Source organism: Macrobrachium nipponense, chromosome 43, assembly GCF_015104395.2.
Source record: "Macrobrachium nipponense isolate FS-2020 chromosome 43, ASM1510439v2, whole genome shotgun sequence".
Taxonomy (NCBI): Eukaryota; Metazoa; Arthropoda; class Malacostraca; order Decapoda; family Palaemonidae; genus Macrobrachium; species Macrobrachium nipponense.
Genome location: NC_061104.1, coordinates 27,322,979 through 27,334,996, shown reverse-complemented (window position 1 = coordinate 27,334,996; position 12,018 = coordinate 27,322,979). Strand labels below are relative to the sequence as shown.

General features: G+C 34.3%; 1 protein-coding gene across 4 annotated transcripts in view; it reads right to left on the bottom strand.

Annotated features, from left to right (window-relative positions):
* LOC135213603 (protein masquerade-like) overlaps positions 1-3,358 on the bottom strand; it is a 71,841-nt gene extending 68,483 nt beyond the window's left edge. For all 4 annotated transcript variants that reach the window (XM_064247623.1, XM_064247624.1, XM_064247625.1 and 1 more), the window contains exon 1: positions 3,258-3,358. The gene's annotated coding sequence lies outside the window, so the exon portion shown is untranslated. The remainder of the gene's footprint in view (positions 1-3,257) is intronic.
* Positions 3,359-12,018: the final 8,660 nt, after the last annotated feature.

Here is a 12,018-nt window from a genome sequence, read left to right as displayed (position 1 = left end):
AACTTGCAGGAAGGGAAATACACGGCGATGTTTACAGCATTGGGTGACATACTTTTTCTTTTTTCGTCGGTGATACAGCTCGTGTTCTTTCCGAAGAGCTGTCTCGCATAACATAATGTTTGGTTACAAAACCCCAAAGACCAGACTAACCGTTAAGCTTGACAAAAGGAGGTCACCAGCATACGTAAGCACTGGTGGAATTTCCATCACTCACATACGCAATAACATGTTCACTGGCACTTTCAATGTAAATATCAAGCGATTATAAGTTTCAGTATGCAACATCGAAAAAGATAAAGCAATTATTAGGTCTATGCAGATATCAACTACTGATCTCGACCACAGTCCCTTGATAATATTCTAAAAACAGACAAGCATATAGCAAAACATATAAGTATGTGCGTATAAATAAATGGATGTATGTATGTATGTATAATATAGTAGAGTTGACCGAAAAAAAAATATCACTGTTCCTTGTTCTTCATTTAGTCGATTGGAAAATTAAAGGCTTAAGTTATCAGTATTTATACCCAGTGTTTTATTCTCCCCTGTGATTATATATATAAATATATATATATATATATATATATATATATATATATATATATATATATATATATATATATATATATATATATATATATATATATATATATATAGTGTGTGTGTGTGTGTGTGTGTGTGTACTTTTAGAACCTACATATTAGTGAAAATACCCTGTTAACTTCTCGATTCCTTCAGTTTGGAAAGTTTGTTACTACTAAGCCTAAATCAAAATGAACAAATAAATGAAGATATTCTGAATGCTCTGCTCGTTTACCCTTAATACTATATTAACTAAATAGTAGTAGAATAAGAAAAGTTGAGACTGAAAAACTGTGGTGACAGTCATCCTGACGCGTTCAGGATTTTTTTACCCATCACCAGGACCCCCGTTATCTTTAGTAACGAGACGGTGATAATCTCCCTTCTTGGGGATATACCCAGGACTTACAGGGATGCACAAGGTGGGTACCCGAGGGTATTTGCGTCCGCAGGCTCCAGGATGTTGTCCTTTAAGCCTATCAAGCTGACCGTATCTAATTTTGAACCTCCAACACGTCTTGTGAGGAAGGATGCTTTCGGCCTAAGCTTCACTTTTAAGTTGAGCTCATTATTACAAATGTGTTGTACGTAGGCCTATACCAAATGTACCTTACTCTTGGAACTTATGTCTAGAGTAATATATCATTGACATAAGCGCAATAAAATTACCTAAATAGTCGCAAAATGCAGATATATATCATGTTTATGTTATGAACACATCTACAGCTATGATCACAATAACTATTGGTATCATGAAATTAAGTTAGAATAATGATATTGGCATTACAATGCTAACTGTCGCAAAGTATACGGTATTTGTTGGACGACAGCACAGAAATGTCACTTGGTAATAGAATCATTGCTAAAAGAAGTACATATGTTACAGAAAAAATGTGAAACTAGGGATTTCACGAAATCCCTGAAATTTTCAAAGAATTCGACGAATCACTAGCTGGCACAAAACGGCAAAACAGGGATTAATCTACACGTTAATCCCCAAGGAACTAGTACTAAACATGGCGAAACAGTGTGGATGAATCACTGTCTCGCCATGTTTAATACTAGCCCCTCGAGAATTAAATGTCCCTAAGTGAAATGGTGATTTCATGTATTTGAACATTTCAGGGATTTCGTGAATTCCCTGGTTTCACAGTCTCACAAGCCTATAACATTGTAAGACTTGCGTGTGGCTGACTTCCTTCTCCGAAAATTCTGAATGCTTACGAGTCTATTTCACATGCTGTTGAATCACCTACTTTAGTAATGATCACCTAATTTAATTGAATAAATCATGTTTGTAATGGTACTACAAGTAGGCCTCAGACCTACATTAAGACCGCCATGTTTCATGAACAGTTGAAAATTTGTTATCCATTGTTCAGTCACATATTCAAAGGTGTGAACGTAACCTGCATGATGATTTGTACGATTATGATCGTGCATAATATCACCATGGCAAAAACAAATTCAAACGCAAAGCAAGAAATCATCACCTAACAAATAAAGGCAAATAAAATATCTATTGTTTCGGAAATAAACTTCGCCCATCAACATCCTCTTCACGGTCAAGGAAAGTCGACCGTCGAGTGACTTGGGAAGTTGGGACGTTCATGTGCGCCATTTCATTGGTGTGTGTATGTGCAAACTGGATGATTATGATCCACTTCCGCATGTTGAACAACTCTTCTGAGATGGTAAGAAAACGGGTTTGATGAGCCTTCTTCTTTGTTGATTACTTTCAAAATGTCTGTGAAAGCAATCCATTATGTCTTATTTAAGTGTTGAGGCCTACTCGATAAAATATCCCCTGCACTGAAAAACATATAGTACACGTGTTCAGTCAGTTTTTTAAAATAAAATAAGAAGAATATTTGCTCAAAGTCCATTTAAATTTCACCTTCCGGTAAGCCCATTACACAAGCCAGTATAATCTATACCGGCAGTGTCAAAAAAAAAAAAAAAAAACTGTTAACCTAAGACACTAAATAGTAGCGCAGGAATGTCCCATAATAATAAGCTCCATTTCAAAACTAATTTACTAAAACGTGCTTCGAGAGGGGAATGGTATGAGGGAGAGAGGGAGGGGGGTGTTGGCCTATGTATGTATTTAGCCTAGAGTTGGCTATCGGTTCCATATGCCACCTGGTGCATACTGACCAAGCATAACTTAACGGTGATTAATGACTTTTGTGTCCAGTCTATTTCGTTCCTTCCTTTTAACGTCTGGAGGTCAATGTTACCGCAGTGTCACATGGCTCACTAATGTGGGATTTTTTTTGAATGCTTAGTAAAATCTAGTTTTTTTTTTCTTTCTTTTTAGACTGATTCCTTTCGATTAGGCAACGGGGGTAAATAATGAAACGGATTAGGCTACACAAGATACAACACAACCTACTCGAAATAAGTCACTAGCTTACAATGGCTTCATCGATATAATTTTGGGATGTAAAACAATCTGATTTCACACGACAACTTTAAGTTATAAAATAAGAACTTCAAATTGTTCGCGGCTGTATCTCAAACTCAATTTTAAAAAGTTGAAAACAGAGGCATCACGTGATCGAAATTATTATCACTTTTACAAATAATTTTCCCTTTCAACAAGTAATGGCATAATTGAGATCGTTATACAAACATGAGCTTATCAGAGATATAAAATAAAAGTAACTTACCTTGTAACATAAGACGAGGAACACGTCGCCGGTCTTGAGAGATTTAGGGAAACGCTCCGAACGTTCTGATGGTTGTCTCACTACTGAGAACTGTGTTCGAGTTGAACCATTCGGAAGCCTTGCGTCTTCTTCCTCCTCTTCTTTTCCAGCTTTGGAGACTAGGGAGTGGGGATGGGGGACCGCCGGTGGAGTAGGTTGGAGGAATGGGAAGCTGATTGGTTTAATAATACTTGTATCTAAAAGAATCAACACCAGCTTATTTACTGGTGTGTGTGTGTGTGTGTGTGTGTGTGTGTGTGATGACTAATGGGGAATGGGTGAGTTAGCTATTTCTGTATCATGAGAGCATACAATTAATTAGTGCACAAGTTACTTGGCGCATTTACACAACAATATACATAGCAAATACGTGAGCTTAGAAACTTGAGGGCTGAGTTTTTTTAGAGCCATCCCCTCCAGAGAGGAACTAATGATATATGGTATAAATTATAATCTATATATATACTATATATATATATATATATATATATATATATATATATATATATATATATATGTGTGTGTGTGTGTGTGTGTGTGTGTGTGTGTGTATTGTATCTATGTATCTTCAATAGACAGTGACTCCAAAGGGTTTTAGGGTTTTTTTTATTTTATTTAGGACTAATATTACTTGGGGTCATTATCTTTATGATATGTTCAGTCTTTTGATTATGTTTTCACGGTAATCCCAACGGGCTTGTACTAAACATGCCGCAAAGGTGGATACTTCCTAGCGGGTTAAAACCCTTTGGTTCACATAATATGAAATCACCACCGTGGTAGTCACTAAGTCCGTTTAGTAGCGAGTTCGCTAAAATAAATAGTGAATTTAATTTTAAAGGATAGCCTATCTGTGGCGTAATGTTTGAGAATATAGTATATATATATATTATATATATATATATATATATATATATATATATATATATATATATATATATATACAGATATGTGAATATATTAATTTCTCCTTTACAGACGACATTGGTTAATTTGTTATTATTATTTTATTATTGATAGATAGTTCTTGATATCAAGTTCCATACTCATTTATTCTTTAGGGTAGGAACCATAGTGTTTATCATATCTTACCGTTAATTTGTGTAATATATGTACCTGTATGTACGTTTGTGCATACGTGCTCTTGAATAATTAACTACACAGTTATTCTCATTAATAAGTAACGTTATAATTAGAGCAATGAGACACAAATTATGCACTAAATCATAGGTCAGATCGTGTACTATACTTAGGCAAAACATGCTTGACTTATGTGATATATTATATATATATATATATATATATATATATATATATATATATATATATATATATATATAAATGTGTGTGTATGTTTACATACGTATATATAGATATTTATGAGATTTTCATTTGTATATGCATACACCACACACACACACACACACACACACACACACACACACTATATATATATATATATATATACATATATATATTATATATATTTGTATACACACACATTTATATATATATTTATATATGTATTATATATGTAATGTGCATGTATTTATATAAAAACTTACTTATATCTATAACTATATATATACATAAATAACATAAATATGTATATATATATATATATATATATATGTGTATGTATATAAAACAGCATAAGGCAAGCATGTGTTACCTTAATATAGTAGACGATTCAACCTATGATTTAACGGATAATTTGTGCCCCAATGCGCTCTTCTCCTCTCTCTCTCTCTCTCTCTCTCTCTCTCTCTCTCTCTCTCTCTCTCTCTTCAAAATACAGAATTCAAAATCCTCTCTTTAACGAAACCTTTAAACTGGCGATATATTCCATGTCGACCGCTTTCTCACTGTCTCTTCTCTGTCTTAATTGTGAGAAGTAAAAATAAACTTTCATGCCTCCTGTCTCGCCCTTCCTAGTTTAAAAGTAGCTCATATATATATATGCACACATTATATATATATATATATATAATATATATATATATATATATATATATATATGTGTGTGTGTGTGTGTGTGTGTGTGTGTGTGTGTGTGTGTGTGTGTGTATGCGGTACTTTTAAAGCAGGAAGGCCGAGAGAGGCCAGATAGTCTATTTTTACTTCTCACAAACGTTACAGAGAAGTGATAATGAGGAAGCATTTTGAATTCTGTATTTTGAAGAGAGAGAGAGAGAGCGAGAGAAATTGCTCAATGGACAATTTTTTATGAATAAAGTCGATAGTGGAAGACAGACAGGCAAAATAGAGAAATGTTGAAAGGGGGGAAGATATCTTTATATTTAGAATAGAGAGAGAGAGAGAGAGAGAGAGAGAAACACTTATAAACACTTTTGAAGATAAAAAATAAAAGCTGGAATTTCCATCTTACATGTCAGAAAATCATTTCACAAACCTTTACTGTTAGTTGTTATCGCGAAACTATGGTACCTACTCGACGTTTTTTGTCAGAGCAGAGAAGTTTTTGCTTTTATTAGTTCATGCCAGCGAACCCGTAGTTTGTTTGTCATAACAATATAAGTATGCTCATTGCGTATGTAAAAAATGATATTGTACTTGAAATACGGCGAGTCCTTTGCCATCTGTATTTTCAGTTAATATCATGGCGGGTCTCTTGTTATCAAGGAGTAATGAGTAACATTTTTATCTATCCCGCCTAATTATTTGATGAACACACATACACACTCATATAAATGTATATAAATATGTATATTTGTGTGTATACATATATATTGAAACTTTCTCCGGCAGGGATCGACTCCAAAACAAGCCAAATTGCAGTTGCCACATTCATACTTTGCCTGTTGAATCGTTGATGAACTCGTTTGCGTAGAAAGCCTCCAGGACATCAACCGTCCGCAGTTACTTGTTAACAGAGGGTTATCAAATAGATAAATGGAAATGTATTCTTAAACCACCATCACCATCCCTATGTCACAAGTATAGAACTCATCGCCTCAGGAAGATTACTACTTATGACGCATTGAAATCTCCTTCATGTTTTTCCTGCAAGGTCAGACTCCAGGCCTCTCTTACACTTCAGGACCTTACCAAACTTTAGTGAGACGCCCGTGCTAGCATAAGGCAGCTTATTCGGAACTAGTCATTACTTACTTTGTATTTGCTATTTGGCAGAGATCTATACTAAGCTTTGAAGTGTGATCCACGACCTTATGTTTATTCTTACCTATTTTTCAAGCATTCCTTGTCTTTATATTTATGTGGTTATTTGTTTATCTTAATATGTTTTCGAATTTTTTTTTTATTTTACCCCGCCACCCCCCCCCATCTCTCTCTCTCTCTCTCTCTCTCTCTCTCTCTCTCTCTCTCTCTCTCTCTCTTTATTTTTCTTAAGCTTTTTACGATAACAAGAAGAATGGATCGTTGAAATGGAATTTTAAATATTTTGAAAATGAGAAGAGTTTTACAAATTACACATTTAAGCATTTTAAATAAGGAAATACTTTCAAAGTACACATTTTTGAAAACAGGAATAGGCCCTCTAAAAGCACATATGAATATTTAAATTTGAAAATATGAACATTGAAAAATTATCCTAATTCTAGTACATCTGGGAGAAGTCATCTTCGGAAAGGGTGGTTGCAGTAATATTCTTTTCTATTTGTTTCTCTGTTTCTTTCCTTTTTTCTGTTTTTAAGGCTTCCATCATTTTATACTCTTCGTCCCCTGTCTTAAGATATGTTTCACTCGGCAATTCTTTAGCCTCCACTCGGAATTAAATTCATCTTTAATAATCGATAAATTTAGAAGGGTTTCAGCATAGGTACACAGTCTTTACGTCAAATAGTCTTTTGACAGTCCCTGGCCCAAAGGGCTCTTTGGAAGTTTTCAGTCACACATGATGGTCCTAATGTTCTGTTATCTTAAGCCCAATCTTCGATATTGTCGGAGTTATTCGAGGTCAAAGTTTGGAGAAGAATAACAATACAGTCAATCGAACACTGCAGTGTCATGTGTGGTCTTATCGTATTGTCAGTCGAGGTCCAGTTATTTTTGTCGAAGTTACTGAAGGGCAACGTTATGAGAAGAATAATGACCATTAACATTACAGGTCAACAGTAAGGGCGGAGACGTAACGATGCTGTCTTCAGTGAGACCAGCCAGACCTATAAAATGATCGAAGTGTGACTAATTTGTTTTGGGGGGCTCGGATCCCTGGGAGACTCCCAAGATCAAGTACTGGACAAAGTTTGTCTCGTGGGAAGTGACCTGCTGTAAATCATCTCCGGTTGGTGAGTAACAATTACCTATTTTTTTTATATTTAAGTTATTTAACCTCAAAAGATAGTAATACGGCAATTGTTTAGCGTGATTTGAGTATAGTGCGTGTGTGAGTTGATGTGTTTTTATGTACATGCCGGCTGGTTGTTCTATATATTTATTTTAATCATTTGCTACTATTTGCACTTGAAGAAATTAATAACTGGTAGTACCTTGTAAAACGATACGCATACTATTCATCCTAAAGGATTTGTCATTTTTTGTCAACGTGAGCCTTGAAATATATTTCATTTCCCTTGTTGTTTATGAACAAACAAAAGCAAATCGGTGCACATTCCGTTACCCTTCCTGTAGGTCGTGCCACGTTGAAATGCTATTTGCTATTCTGATAACGTAAACGCACACTTGCTCGCACGTACACACAGGAATATTTATATATACATATACATATATAGATACATATATATATATATATATATATATATATAATATATATCTATATATATATATACACACACACATATATATATATATATAATATATATATATATATATATATATATATATATATAATAGTATATATACATATATATTATATATATTATATATAATTAATAAATATAATAAATATATTAAATAAACAATAGATACATAATCATAATATAATTCGTAGATTTCCGACATGAATTTTGATTATGAATTTAGTTATTTATCATAAAATAACCAATCTTCATCGAATACTTAATCTGGGAATAATTTACACTCAAGGGAAGTAGGAGAATCATGTGTGATATGCACATTTAAATTGACCAGGATTGGAACTTATTCTTGCTAGGTCGATAAGCGGCCTGTCCATTCGGCTACATACATTACAGGTTCGGTTCCTGGTCTGAGTAGAGGTGGTTCTCACATATAATTCCTCTTGTGTGTCATTTACTTAATTGCATATGTCATACACACATGTATACATATACGTATATATAATTACATACACACACACAAACACCAACAAAAAAAAAACACACACCACACACACACAACACACACAACACACACATATATATAATATATATATATATATATATATATATATATATATATATATATATATATACCTATATACACACACACACACACATCAATGGTAAATCCTTGTTTAAGATCTTGAGCAAACGTTGCGCTCTATTCAGTTGGGGATGCCGTACCGAAGTAGGTATAAACTATTCAGTTTGGTTAGTCCTATGCTGCCCACTGTATTGTCAACTTAGCCTACTAATTATTCCCTCATATATAAAATGAAAATAGTATATGAAAGGTAAAGAAATATTGTTTGAAAATGTGAAATAATTTTATAAAAATGTTAATTGCAGCCACCTTTGTTCTATATACTGGACCAGTACTAATACGCAACATATCATTGTTATCGTTTATGAAAGCGGGCAAAGCAAACCTTTCGTCTGCAGTGATTTCTTCTCACTTTGTCTTCCTTAGGATTTGGTTTGTAATTGAATTCTCCCCTCTTCTTTACTTCATTTGAATAAACTTCTTCACGAAATGAGCGCTGCAGTTCTAAGTACTCAGACAAACTGTCAATGCTAGGATAGCAATCGTTCCGGCCCTTATGCGTTGCTGAAGTAGGTTTTGATTCGTAAAAAGCAAAACAAGTCCTCTCTGTAGTTGTACTTGTAGGAGGTTGAGCGATACATTTTCAAGTTGATAAACTTCAGGCATTTGTAGAAAGAGTTTACTTTCATAACTGATTTTTCTCACGTCAAAAATAGGCTTGACTTTGTTCGTTTAGAATACTCATAAGCTTTATCACTACAATACTGACAAAACAGTGAAAGCACTGGCACATGAGCGGAGGAAAGAATATATATATAGTTTCAGATCCCAGATGTCGGCGACTGATGCAACAAATAAAGGTTTGCTCGCGCACGATTTGACTAGGAAGACACGCCCTATTCTCAGACTCTGAGCAGAGGAGCAAGTCCTGCTCTCTGCTTAATCACTTTATAACAAAAGTGCATCAGATTGTACCTGGGATGAGATTACATTTAAATGTTTAATACTTGTTGCTAGTGCAATGAACATATGAGTGTTTGCCCTGACAGTTTTGAAAATATTAGGTATTGTATATGCCATGTAAAAATTTTTACAGTTAATAATCTTATATATAAAGCAAACGATTGGATTATGTGTGTATGTTCGCTATAGACGGCAAAACTACTAGACCGGATCGAATTAAAGTCGGACCATTTATGTAGATTGTATAGATGATGGTTTTTAAGCGGCTACCGTTTTGATCTGGATATCCGGCCATGCTAACTTCTTTATTATTATTCGTAGAAAAAATATAAAGCCTTATTCTGATTGAAATTTTCACTATGATTGCAAATATGCTCTTACTTTTCTTTTGCGATGAAAAATAACGATGATATAAGGGGATGGTTTTTATCCAAGTGCCAATTTGATCCGAATATCCGGCCGGATAACCGGCCATGTAGAGCTCTTTAATATTATTTGTAGGGGAAAATAAAGCGTTATTCTGATAGAACTTTTCATGAGGATTGCAAATATGCTCTTACTTTTCCTCTCCGATGACAAATAACGATGATATTACTGTTCTACAATGAAGGCCTATAGTTGACCGCCGCCAGGCGCTAGCCGTTGGTGCCGGCTAGTATATAATAAAATATCTACTTCTCTGAGCACTGGTACATGGCTGAAAGACGGTTCTTAAATCTCCTCCAGTTTCTTGTCGTTTCTCAAAAATGCAGAAATATTTAGGCCCAGGTGTTACACAGCTCACACAGCGCTTTAACTTGGGGGACCAAGGAGAGAGGGTGGGTGGGAGGGGGGAGGTGAAGAGGGTTGGGGCCTGGCTTCCGGAATTATAGGGCCTGTGCGGGCTTAGCAGAAGGTCCCGTTACTAATAAAAAAAAAAAATAAGAAGACGGTTAAAGGAAAAAAAAAAACAGTAAACCGGGTGGTTGGGTCAAGGTTGGCGGTGATGAATTCTTAGCAACGACAAAATTCTTTCTTTCTTTCTTTCTCTTTCTTTATCAGGCATATGAGAAGAATTCAGCACCTATATCAAGGTGTCCAGAAAGACGCTTGGTTACTTACATGTGTAGTATACCTGTAATATATAATAATAATATTAATGTACATTCCATTCCGTGGACGTTTTAAACAAATAAAAATTCTCTTAGATTGAAAAGGGTGAATATATTTTGAATAACGATAAATGATAATATAACAGAAAAGAATAAAGATAGATTTCGGAAGGATCCGAATGATAAAAAAAGCGTGTACAGAGAAACAGGAAGAAAAGAAAAAGAGAGAAGTCACTGAAGACTATGCGCTAAGGTAACCATCCAGCAGCTGTTCGGGCGGTGTCACACGGGCTCGTTTTTCTGAGATCTCTTAGCATCTTGTAGCCAAATTCAGCACCAGGTTGCCAATTCGTGTGGCAAACAGAGGCCGCTCATGTTTTAGTTCAGTTGATATCACCTTAATAAACGGAGCCAATTAAATTTTGCCATATATATATATATATATATATATATATATATATATATATATAGATATATATATATAATAATATATATATATATACATATGTAATGCAAATTGTTAGGAGAAACTTTTAGCGGAACGATGCTGAAAGACGCAAAAACGAGTTACACTGACCGATCAGTTGGGTACCTTGGGTAATACAGATTATCGTTGTTGTTATTGTAGTCTTGATAAAGCACAGTTTATACAAGAACGCTTGAGAGAGCTTGGTCGGCTCTCATTATCGATCTCATTTAAACATTGATAACGGGTCATTATCGACTTCATTTACACACTGATAACAACGATAATGAATAAATCTTGCAAAGTAAATGATTATACAGTACATAATCAATAGAGAAATGAAGCCGTAAGAGTTATATATGCAATGTAATAAAATAAAAAAAAGTTGCAGTTGGAGATATAATCATGGACTCTAGAGAGCGAACTTGAGATCGACTCCAACAAGAAATATCAAGCTCTATTTAACCAAATTAAGAAAGCATTGAATCTTATCGGTAATTAAGAAATAACAGACTGTTTGCGGCTTATCTTGAGAGAACGATTGAATATCCTGTTGTTATTATAACAAATAATTAAGAGTTAGTTTTAATTGTTTATGAGCAAACGTTAATGGGTTTAATAAAATACTAAAACTGATCTTTGTCATACTATTAATATTTTAAGTGGCTTATAAACAGCTGGCACTAAACTTTGAATTTCTAATCCATATATTTGCCAAATCACCTTATATTAGTTAATTTTCAGTGAAGATGTACACAGTGAATCTGATGACAATTACTTTTTGAATAATCAAATGCCCTTGCCAAATGTATCACTCTGATATCATTTCTAAGATACGATTTTTTATCAGATTCCTTAAGATTTAAAGTATACCTGT